The sequence below is a fragment of the Bombina bombina genome, chromosome 3 (genome assembly GCF_027579735.1).
Source record: "Bombina bombina isolate aBomBom1 chromosome 3, aBomBom1.pri, whole genome shotgun sequence".
Taxonomy (NCBI): Eukaryota; Metazoa; Chordata; class Amphibia; order Anura; family Bombinatoridae; genus Bombina; species Bombina bombina.
This window is the reverse complement of record NC_069501.1, coordinates 613,581,459-613,593,928: the sequence shown is the minus strand read 5'-3', so window position 1 is coordinate 613,593,928 and position 12,470 is coordinate 613,581,459. Positions and strand designations below refer to the sequence as shown.

Here is a 12,470-nt window from a genome sequence, read left to right as displayed (position 1 = left end):
TCCCCTGAGGCAGGGGGGAGGATGATAGATAGGACATCACAGGTCTTTCTCCAGGCTGGGTCCCCTCCCCCACAGGGGTATGAGAGATTATTGCTGATAACAGTATGTTGTGCTGCGTTTATGCTTTTGTATATGAAGTATATGTAACCATATTTAACGACCTAAAATGTAATTATGATGGCATTCTTTGTCAAATGTAAATTATACACTGTAAAATTTAATAAAAACTTTTGTTCATAAAATTTAATAAAAACTTTTGTTCATAAAAAAATAAGCGATCAATATTGAATTACAGTATCCGAGTTACTTTCAATGTGAACACAAGGATTTTTTTTTTTTTTTTTTTTTTTTTGGAGAACACACCCATATATAGGGATTCAAAATAGTTTTTAAGGATGCATGTTTTTTTTTTCAATATTTTTGAAGACTTTTTTTTTTTTTTTTTTTTTTTTTTAAGACATCCTGCTTTACATTTTAGATATATGACAGGTCTTCTATTTTTCTTTTGGTGTTAACAAGTTTGCAGATATATATCAGAGTGATCAACTTGTGCATTTGCTAAGCAAAATAATAAAATTATGAGCTTTCATGCAAAACTGATTTTCCTTCAATAGGGACATTATACTGCAAAAATGAAAAGGTCATTTGTTGGAGCATGTCATTATAGCACTACTTATTAAAGTCTGTGTGTATAAAACATGCAATGTGATTAGAGCTCAGGAACTTCAGAGAACTTATGACCCTAATTGGACACAACCCGCAAAAGTCAACCAGGGCACACCTGACGAAAGTTCTTTATTTACCAAATAACAAAATGTAACTTTCCATAATGCAGGAAGATACAGGTATACCCCGCTCATACAGCGGGTTAGGGACCGGAGCCCCGCTGTAAAGTGAAAACCGCCTTAAAGTGAAACAAGGCAATTTTAGCTTTCTTTTCACTTGCCAGTGTATTTAAAAACATGTTTGAACTACCATATATTAGGGGTGCAATAGTGCTACGTTTAGTTTAACACTAGCACAGCACAGTATTCAATAAATACTGTACCTGTAAAATAGTGACAAATACTGTAGTAAAATCTGCCAGACTATAACAAGACACAGATTGCACTGTAATGCTGTAAACAGAGTGAACTAAGCATAACAAAATGGTGCCAGTCACTTTTTTCGCAAACTCCCGAAGATTACAGAACTGTTTCAAAATCCTTGAAGGTTGAACTTAAGCTCCACAAAGCACTGTATTAGTGAAGCGCTGTAAAGTGAGGTATACCTGTACATTAAAATGTAAAGATGTGTCCATATGGAGGCAAAAACAAACAAGAAAAAAACTGGCAAGAGTTACATTTTCTAAATTATGATTTTTTTTCATATATACACTGGATTAAATAATGGCCTTCACATTAAAATTGGCTACCACAAACTCCTGTGTAGGGGGGGTTAAATGCAAATGGTTATTTTTTATTTTAAAGTGCTTCTACTAGGTGAACCTTTAAAGTGAATGTAATGTTTAAAAGGGACATAATACTCATATGCTAAATCACTTGAAACTGATGCAGTATAACTGTAAAAAGCTGACAGGAAAATATCACCTGAGCACCTCTATGTAAAAAAGGAAGATATTTTATCTCACAATCTCCTCAGCTCAGCAGAGTAAGTTCTGTGTAAAAAGTTATACTCAACTGCAGGTAAAAAAAAAAAATAATTAAAAATGAAGAAATGAACAGCAGCCAATCAGCATCAGCAGTGCTGAGGTCATGAACTCTTACTGTGATTTCATGAGATTTCATTGTAAACTTCCTTAAGCTGAATACGGAAATAAGAGTGCACGTAAGCTCGCTCCTTCCGCTGTCCCGGGACAGACATACTGATTTGCTGCTTATAAGTCCTTTACAATGGGATGTGGGAAACTTTTGAGGTAAAATATCTTTCTTTTTTACATAGAGATGTTCAGGTGATATTTTCCAGTCAGCTTCTTACAGTTATACTGCATCACTTTCAAGTGTTTAAACATTTGGATATTATGGCCCTTTAATGAACAAGTCTCCGGTTTTAGGCTCTTAAAAACAGTGGCAAAGCCAGGCTCATCATCGCTGTGCTTACTACAGCAGGACCAGTCTGCTTTCCATAAAGCAAAGGTAAGTATTTTTAAAAAGAAGCTTCATTGTAAAGTTTAATGAATGAAAGTGCCCCTGTTGAAGAGTATTTTTAAAAACCGGGCACGTACTTATTAAACTTTACATTAACTTTAAAAGGGTTGAAATAGTTCAAATTTAAATGCTCATAAGTGCATTTCAATTTTAAATACAATCATTTTGCGAATATACTTATTTGAGGGTTAAGACTATCCGCCCAGCGGTGACTATAGGGAAGAGTGTGGGCATAAGGGTTAATAGCACTTAGCCTCTGGTTCCCTTACACCTTTACCTCTACAAGGAACCTAAAGGGACAGCAAATTAGCCCCCAAAACCTGCCTACACCACCCCAAATTCACAATGCTGCTCCCACCAAGAGTTTTGAATAAGGGTGTCTTGGAAACCCAATAACTCACACGACTAACTATTAGGTAACATGCCTTTAACATTGTCTCTTCAGAGTATGAATTCAGATATTAGAGCCCAAAGACAGAATTGTATTATTATGCGTTTAATAACAAAAGACAAAAACAAAAAATGTATGCTTACCTGATAAATGTATTTATTTCTTGACATGGTGAGTCCACGGATCATCATCAATTACTGTTGGGAATATCACTCCCGGCCAGCAGGAGGAGGCAAAGAGCACCACAGCAGAGCTGTTAAGTATCACTTCCCTTCCCACAACCCCCAGTCCTTCGACCGAAGGAAAAGGAGAGAAAGGAAACACCACAAGGTGCAGAGGTGTCCTGAGGTTTATATAAAAAAAAAAACCTGTCTGAAAAACTGGGAGGGCCGTGGACTTACCGTGTCAAGAAATACATTTATCAGGTAAGCATAAATTTTGTTTTCTTTCTGACACAGTGAGTCCACGGATCATCATCAATTACTAAAATGCCCGTGTTCAAAAATATATTTAGGCGAAACGGTAAGAAAAATAAGAGAGGCTTAGTCAGTACAGATCAAATATAAGATGTGGGGATATGAAAGCCCCAGTGGCCTGTCATTTTCTTGAAGCAGGCCCTAATATATCACAATTAAGGTGGCAAGTCATTGATAGTGTAGGACCCTGGAGAAGGAGGTAATAGGGAACTCCAATTGAAGAAAAAGGAATCGCTTTGGATACATAAATTAGATACTTTAGTCCCTAAGGGAATAGGGAAATTGATATTAACTTTATTTACAGAAATACTGCCATAAGAGGTGGTGTATAGTTCTCTGTATGTAGACCATATACAGCATAAGAGTATTATATCATATGATAAGAATTTAAAATTTACATACATCAGCAGTTTGTTTTTAACAATGACATTAGTATGTATATACACACACAATTTTATTTGACTACTAGGTGGCAGTATAATGTGGTTTTAAAGGTGTATGTTTTTGTATTCAGGTGTGGTAATGGTTAAATCATATGGTATTTAAGGAGCAGCATACAGGTGTTCTGTATTAGCATGATTAAGGGTGAATAGCCCGAAACGTTGCGTTTGCTGCTGTGTGCCATTGCTTTGTATAAGCTATAAGATCGATAAATGCTTTAAAGATTAAAGGGACAGTCTAGGCCAAAATAAATTCATGATTCAGATAGAGCATGTAATTTTAAACAATTTTCCAATTTACTTTTATCACCAATTTTGCTTTGTTCTCTTAGTATTCTTAGTTGAAAGCTTAACCTAGAAGGTTCATATGCTAATTTCTTAAACCTTGAAGCCCACCTCTTTCAGATGGCATTTTAACAGTTTTTCACCACTAGAGGGTGTTAGTTCACGTATTTCATATAGATAACACTGTGCTTGTGCACGAGAAGTTATCTGGGAGCAGACACTGATTGGCTAGACTGCAAGTCTGTCAAAAGAACTGAAAAAAGGGGCAGTTTGCAGAGGCTTAAATACAAGATAATCACAGAGGTTAAAAGTATATTATTATAACTGTGTTGGTTATGCAAAACTGGGAAATGGGTAATAAAGGGATTATCTATCTTTAAAAACAAAAATTCTGGTGTAGACTGTCCCTTTAAAGATTTTCTCCTTGTGATTGGTGCTGTGGAACAAAGTTGCTGTGGATCTACTGAGAGGAGTTTGCAGTGGCCCTCTACTACTTGCATCAGGTCTGTGCTGTTTGTCATATCTGACACAGATAATAAGGGAGGGACAAGACAGGTAACCTAAACAGAAGGCACCACTGCTTGAAGAACCCTTCTCCCAAAGGTGATAAAGCTTAAATCTGAAGAATACCACTTCAGCATCAGATAAAGGAATTATACTGTCCGAATCTAAGATTTCACCCACAGAGGCCACCAAAGTATCTTCATCATACCTATGAGGAAAGACAACCTGTATAGCAGCAAGCGGACAGAAACCCTACTATCTGAAATTCTAATTTTCCTCTTGCGATATCCCTTAAGATAGGAAAAACAGATAATGCCGCAGGAACCTCAGAAGATACCTGGGCAGAAATTCTGTAGGCAAATAACTCCTCTAGGAGAATTAGAGGAACCACAGGCACTGCATGTGACGCCATAGGGGCTACGGACGTTACAGGAGAAAGCTGTGGCACTGCCTAAACAGCATCATCCTGGGAGACAATGGGCTCAGAGCAATGCTGTATCTCTCTATCAAGATATAAGCGAAAACATAGCAGAAAAAAAAATTGAACATTTTTTGCCCCAAATAAAGAGAACAAACCAATAATCACATACACTGCTTGCACCTTCTGAAGGTAAGCCAGCGTGTAATAACCAACAGAGCTCTTTTCCACAAGAGCACAGGGCAAGGACAGAAATATTTAAAAATTGAAAAGTTAAATATTGTCACTTAGGTAGTTAGCCGACACTGTAATAAAACAAACTGCACAGATTGCATAGAGAAAAACAATTTGTGCTTAAAGGGACAGTATACACTCATTTTCATATAACTGCATGTAAAAGACACTACTATAAAGAATAATATGCACAAATACTGATATAAAAATCCAGTATAAAACGGTTTAAAAACTTACTTAGAAGCTGTCAGTTTAGCTCTGTTGAAAAGGTAGCTGGAAAGCCCACTGCAAATGGCAAATAAGACACTCCCCCTCCCCCTTCTTTTGCATATGAAAAGACCCTTTACACAAGCAGGAGCAAGCTGGAGAAGGTAGCCGACGGTATTCACATAAAACTTTGGGGCTTGGTTAGCAGTCTGAAAATTAGAGCAATGTGATTTCAAAATAAGCAAAACTATACATTTATCTAAAAAAAAAAAAAAAAAAAAAAAAAAAAAACTTTATGGGCTATATAAATAGATCATCTACAAAACATTTATGCAAAGAAAAAATGAGTGTATAATGTCCCTTTAACATACCAACATGAATGTCAGAATATGTCATGATAGAAATAAAAATGTATTCTTTAATTAATTATGTATTGAAATCTTTCACTTTAAAAAAAAAAAAAGAACGTTAGTGAGCACACACAATGAACAAGAAATAAAGCCATCCTACACCCCAGACTGACTGAGGTGTCTAAACTATATCTCCAAAATTTTCAGGAAAAAAATACATGCTATTCAACATACTGAATAAATGGCCGTGAGGAAAAAGCCGTTCCGCACGATCAAAGCAGAAAAACGGGACACATGGCTCACCAACTAGATCCTAGCATTATGCGAGCGTGCGATCCACTTAGCCTGCATACTGCAGAGACCTACCCCACCACAGAAATGAGTAATGGCGGAGGACTGTAGCGCTCCATAGGATTCTCACAATACATGTGTGCTGCCGATCCTATCCAGGCATAAATGACAAACAGAATACATAGACTCAACTGATTCTGCATACTGCAGAGTCCTTCCCGCCACAAAAAATGTAATTGCGGAGGACGTAATGTTCCATAGGATTTTGTCAATTTTTTGGCTGCCGTTCTTTTTCAAAGTATAAGACACAAACAGAATACATAGAAATAACTTTACTCTGCATACTGCAGAGTCCTTCCCGCCACAGAAATGTGTAATGGCGGAGGATCGTGCCGACAATTAAAAATGCATTGCAAAGCATTGTATAATTAAAAAGTTAGCAAAACTAACGGCACATTGACCATAAGGAGACTAAAGACTGATGTTGTTAAACTTATACTGAGCATAACGGCTATAACATTTCGTAGCATAATACCACAAACAAACCATGACTCAAACAAAAGCTTACTCTGCCCACACTAAGAAAAGGTATATACCTCCATTTCTTGAAGGTAATCACCCTGTCTCCAGTCACATTAGAAGTGCCCGCTCCCTGCCTTGAAATATCCTGATACAGGATATGTCCCATAATAATGCAGATTTCTTAAGTGCCCATCTTGCTAATAGAAAGGAGGACAGTCAATCCGGTGCGAGAGGATGCCACTCCTCACAGGGGCCTGTAATTAAAGGACAGAGTAAACTTACTCAGGCCTTCTATACTCTGGGCAGCAATTATGTTAGGAAAACGCAGCAAGGTCCACCTTACAAGTTCCTAACTGCTTTAAAGCCACCACTGCCCTACTGAAGAGACTAACGTGGGGTACAGCTACATCCAATCTGGAGAGGGAAGTCAGAGTAAACCTACTCTGGCCTTCAAAATAAAAATTTTTTGCTTGAAGAGAAATTAATCCAATTTTCATCAGACACTAAACACTTCACCTACTCCTTGCACTGAAGCCTAAGAGAATGACTAGGGGTTATGGGAAGGGAAGTGATACTTAACAGCTCTGCTGTGGTGCTCTTTGCCTCCTCCTACTGGCCAGGAGTGATATTCCCAACAGTAATTGATGATGATCTGTGGACTCACTGTGTCATTAGAAAGAAATACAGGTTATACAGTGCCAAATTACATAAACAGAAGACATACAAAATAACAAGAATAAATGCAATTATACAGTTCTTTAAAGTAAAATTGGATACAAACTAAACACAATACCTACACGTATTACCAAGCTTTCAATAGGTCTGTGTGAGAACTCCCTTCCCGATGTTACTGCTTCTGTCCCAGGCAAGTTCTCAATCATTTTCATGCAATTATATCTCAGTCTCCCTTTATCTTGTCAAAACCACAGCCCTAGTGTCAATTTACGATACCTAGATGCCCCTTGCATGCAAGTCCTTAAAAGTACCAATAGATAGCAGGCACAAAGAAGCGGGGGGGGGGGGGGAGAAAGGGGTTCTTTGATCACTGCATTCCTTAACAAACACAGATGTTACACAAAGAAAGGACATTTCATAATAACCCTGGCAATGATGAGACACCAGATCACCTCTGCTGTGTAGCGATTCCAGATATTAACTACTCCTCATGAGTGTATGAGGACAACTTACATATGGGAAAAAAATCTAGTAAAAGATGCACATATGCTGCTTGAGCCCTGTGTACAAGCATTTAAACAACACCTGTTTAAATAGCCAGCAGTGACTTGCATAATGCAAAGTGAATCATACCTCACACAAGGGTTTGACAACTCAGGAGCCAAGGAGGCACTGACTCCTAGAATTTTACCCCCAACTCCTAACTTTTTGGGCTATTCTCTATAAATCTATCTACAAATACCACTGTAGGGTTCCTAAAAGTATGTTTGAATCCTAAATATTCTTACTGGCTTCTAAATTTCAAACAGATTTGTCTACCCCGGTCTCTCACAATATATTTCACAACAGGCTGAGCAGCCACATAGTTTGATAAGGACAAACAGCATTGCAGCATTTGTGTATGATGACAAAAGAGTGATAGCTTTTGGTATAAACTGTCCCTTTAAGACTTTTTTTTTAGTTTCATGATTCAGGTAGAGCATACAATTCTAAACAACTTTCCAATTTACTTCCATTATCAAAATGTGCATGTGCAAGAATTCAGACTATACATACTGTATATGCATTTGTGATTGGCTGATGGCTGTTATATAATACAGGAATGGAAATAAAAATAACAAATTTGTCAGGAAAAAAAAAAATCTACTTCCCATTTGAAGCTCAGACTAAGCTATTGCATTGTCTTTTTTATTATGCATTTGTTGATTATGCAAAATTACTGTATGTACTGGTCCTTTAAGATAAAATTACTAATAAAAAAAAAATATATATTTATGTTGCTCAAATTATGATTTTCTCAATGTTAAATTATGCAAGCAATCTGTGCTTTGGTTCTACAATAGAAATTGTATTCTTTTAAAAGATAATCTCTTTATTACCCATTCACCATTTTTGCATAACCAACACTGTTATATTAATATACTTTTTACCTCTGTGATTACATTGTATCTAAGCATCTTGTGACAGCCCCCTGATCACATGACTATTATTTATTGACTTGCATTTAGTACTATGTTGTGCTAAATCTTAAATAACTTCTCGGGCGTGAACACATTATTATCTATATGGCCCACATGAACTAGCAGTCTCCTGTTGTGAAAAGCAAATAAAAAAAGCATGTGATAAGAGGCTTTCTATAGTGGCTTAGAAACAGGCATACATTTTAGAGGTTTAAATGTTATAAAGAATATTGATATATCAATGTTGGTTGTGAAAAGCTGGGGAATGGGTAGTAAAGGCATTATCTATATTTTTAAACAATAACCATTTAGAGTAGACTGTACTTTTAAGTAAAATGTATAAATAACCTAAAGTTATTATAGCCCCCAACCGGATACTTTACAATGCCACCCAGCTGGCAAACTACACTTACTGGGATACACAAGGCTTGCCACTGTCATTTTGTTAGCAATAGCTCCATTGTTTTGCCGTTTGTTATTTTATCAATTCTATTTAAACTAATTAGGGAAAGATAGATTGCATAGTTAGGCAAGCTTACATCATGCATACAAATAAACAAGTGGTGCAAAATAAACTATAAAACGTATATTGCAAAGGTTTTTGGAATTTTTTTTTTAACTAGTTTTATTTATATTTTTAACTTTGTTTTTACTAATTAAAAGGGTGTATTACAATTTCTAAGTTTTTACTGTCGCTTTAAATAGTAAGGGCTATATTATTAAACACACTTTGTAGTTCAAAAAGGCACATTTTGTCTATTTGAAGAGAGATCTGCACTTGGTACCAATGTCAGACAGTACTAATGTGCGGTTGCTTCTTTGTCAATCAAGTTCATGAATGACAGAATATTCACCAGTCAATAGATTAGTATACTCTCGTGTCGACAACTTTTTTTTTATTATTATTATTATTAATTACATTGTAATGTTGCACAGCAACAGCATACTACTAACTTTGATGTAATTTTAACAGCCGATATATACAGTACACAACAAGAGTGGTTTCCCTTTAATTACCAATATAACATCCATTGCAATAGGATTTTATCCCAAGGGTAATCGCTAGTAAGTGTATAAGAACACGGAATAAAATAATTGTGTTTGAAATATCTTTTTTGGAAGTCACTATTATGCTTTCATCAATTATAACAACAAATGGCGACGTTTTTTCCCTTTCCCAAATGTGTACCCATAAACTTTATAAGGCTCCATTAAAATCATACAACCAATTACATCCCTCCTAGTGAAAATGTAGGATTATAAAATTAACATCGCCACAGAGAATACCGCCATAACTACCAGTAACCATTATCCAACCCAATCACAAACATTTCTCGGTTATACAGGGAACCGCTGTTAGCCCGGTACCCAGCTCGCCCCCTCCCGTAAACATAGCCTGGTTTCCGGCATCAAGGACCAATCACACCGACCAGGCCGAGGCCCTGACCAATGAGCGCGGTCCGAGGCGGGGAGTCAGGCCTGACACCGGGAAAATACAACCGTGATTCGAATTTGCGTATCCAAAAGCAGCCCGCCCACAGCCATTTATCCCGAACTTCCCCAAACTCCCTTTTTTGGGACACTCACCGAATAGGTCTCTTCACACTTTGCGCCTCTAATGTACAACTGAGCTGACTCACACCAACGACAGCGTCGTCAGAAACCGTGATATACCGTAGAAGAATAACTCCCGTTACCGTAGTCTTTGTTCCGGGACACAAGGGGGAGGGGTCGGCGGGAACCGAAACAAGATGGCGGACACAAGGAGGAAGAAAAAACTCCGCCCACTAATCTTTGCATAAATGCGCATGCGTTTGCTATCTCTTCCGTTCTCATTTTTGAAGGTTCTTGCAATGACGAAGTGAGGGGTAGTTGTTTGCTAAGTGACTGAAACGTCTCTATGACCATATGGATTAATGTTGCTGTGCAGATAGCTGTCACTGTTTATGTAATGCGATATAAGGGATCGGTGTTTTGTAGAATTGACAGGCTAAGCCACTTGTTCACGTGTTAGTCATTGAAGTCAAAGAAAAGGCTCACCCCCCCTACTTTGTATACTATATTAAAGAAACAGTCTAGTTAAAATTAAGCTTTCATGATTCAGATAATGTGTGCCATATAGATAACATTGTGCTCACTCCCGTGGAGTTATTTAGTTATCTGCACTGATTGGCTAACTGCATGCCCGTCAAAAGCACTGAGATAAGGGGCAGCTGCAGAGGCTTAGATACAAGGTAATTACAGAGGTACAAAATATTTTTTTTATATCTGTTGGTTATGCAAAACTGGGGAATGGGTAATGGAGGGATTATCTTTTTAAACAATACAAATTCTGGTGTAGACTGTCCCTTTAAATAAGCCACTTTAACAAATGTTTCTTGACGTTGCAATTCCTCACTAATTAGAAGAATCGACCCTCCAAAATTAGATATTTTAGAAATGGCATACGTAGCTAAATGTGTTACTGTTGGGAAAAGATAGTTGATATTGGGCCCATTCAGTTGTAGATGCGTGCAGAATTTTCCATTCCAGATAGGTGACATTTTTAAACATTGTTTTGCTATGTTGTCGTGGTAATGATTCTTGAAACAATATAGTGCTTTTCACTTTATTGTACATTCACTTTTTACAAACCGTTAAATCTTTATTTTTTTATTTCTTAAAGAAAAATGTAACAGAACTTCAAAAGTTATTTTGGCACTTTTCCATTAATGGACCACCGCTCTTGGTGAATACAGAATGCCAGCAGATGGCGCTATAGAGTTTTAGTAAGTACCCATGGGTGAAGAAATTCACCCATCTCCACTATCTTTTTTTGCTTCCAACTCGGGGTTACAAGGGGGGCTTTGCCCCTAGTAAATGTCATTCTCCAAGGTTCACTTGGGGTGGACACCAGAAGATTGTTGGAGCGCCCTGCTAAGTGTTACAAGTGTAAGAGCAACAAGTTCAAGGCAGGGAAAAAGAATGAAACTCACAAGAGGAAAGTTATAGGGAAATTCCAGCCAAAATTGGAATTATCACAAGTGCATTTCAAATTTGAATAAAATAATTTATGTATTTGTATATCAATGATCAAAAATGCTTCTAATAAAAGCTATAGCAGGTTCAATAGTGTATTTAAAGTGATGCTAAAGTTGCGCCTCTAAGATCATTCACGCAGGTAGCCTATCCTTCAGTCAGTTAAATCACTAAGTTTTAACAATAACAAAAAATTAAAAACATTTTTTTATAGTTTTTCTTTTTTTTTTTTTTTAAAAAGTAATTTTTTATTGAGGTTGTAAATGTGTCGTACAGCTTATGCAATGTAAAATGAATACACAGTATAAAGACATAGAGTTGCACTCAAAAAATACAAAAACTTTGTGAGAGGAGGCTGAAAGGTACCTCCTCTTAAAACCTCGTTTTTACAGAGGTCCCCTTTTGTTTACATATTTTCTTTCTATGGATCTTCTGACTGTTTCACAATAAACAATAAAAGCGTGACCTTTGAGATAAGTTTAGTCTACTAGGGCACCTCATCAGTACAGTATTACGGACTCTAGTGGGTGGAGATGTCAAGTCTCCCCTCTGCTTAAATATATTAATACCGTGAGGTAGTCCAGCTTCCTCCGCACCTGGCTTGTCTAGGGGGGGAAAGGCTTAAGGGTCGCATGTCGGGAATCATCTAGGGTCTGGTACAACATGAGGGTTAGGGGGTCTCATCTGTTGGCTACTATTCTAATCTGTTTGGTCAATCTGACTATGGGATTTTACGGGTCCACAGCGATTCCCACGGTTCCCATATAAGGCAGTAGTCATTTTAATTGTCTGCGTTCTCTAAAGACATAGTTTTCCATATTTTTTATATGGTTTACACACTCCACTACTCCCTGCCATAAGCAATTTAGTGGAAATGAGAATACACAAGAGGAAACTTTGTTTGTTTTTGGGGAGTCTGTCTATTCCTAAGTGTAGTATTGCAAGGGCTGGAGTTAGGACTTCCGATAAGTCTAGATCGTTACAGGTCTTTTCTACTTTGCGCCAATAGCTTTCCAGTTTTAGACACGTCCACCAGACATGGAGGTGAGTCC

General features: G+C 37.2%; 1 protein-coding gene across 1 annotated transcript in view; it reads right to left on the bottom strand.

Annotated features, from left to right (window-relative positions):
- Positions 1-10,164, bottom strand: part of NFYC (nuclear transcription factor Y subunit gamma) — a 299,824-nt gene extending 289,660 nt beyond the window's left edge. Inside the window, exon 1 of the mRNA XM_053707222.1 lies at positions 9,988-10,164. The gene's annotated coding sequence lies outside the window, so the exon portion shown is untranslated. The remainder of the gene's footprint in view (positions 1-9,987) is intronic.
- Positions 10,165-12,470: the final 2,306 nt, after the last annotated feature.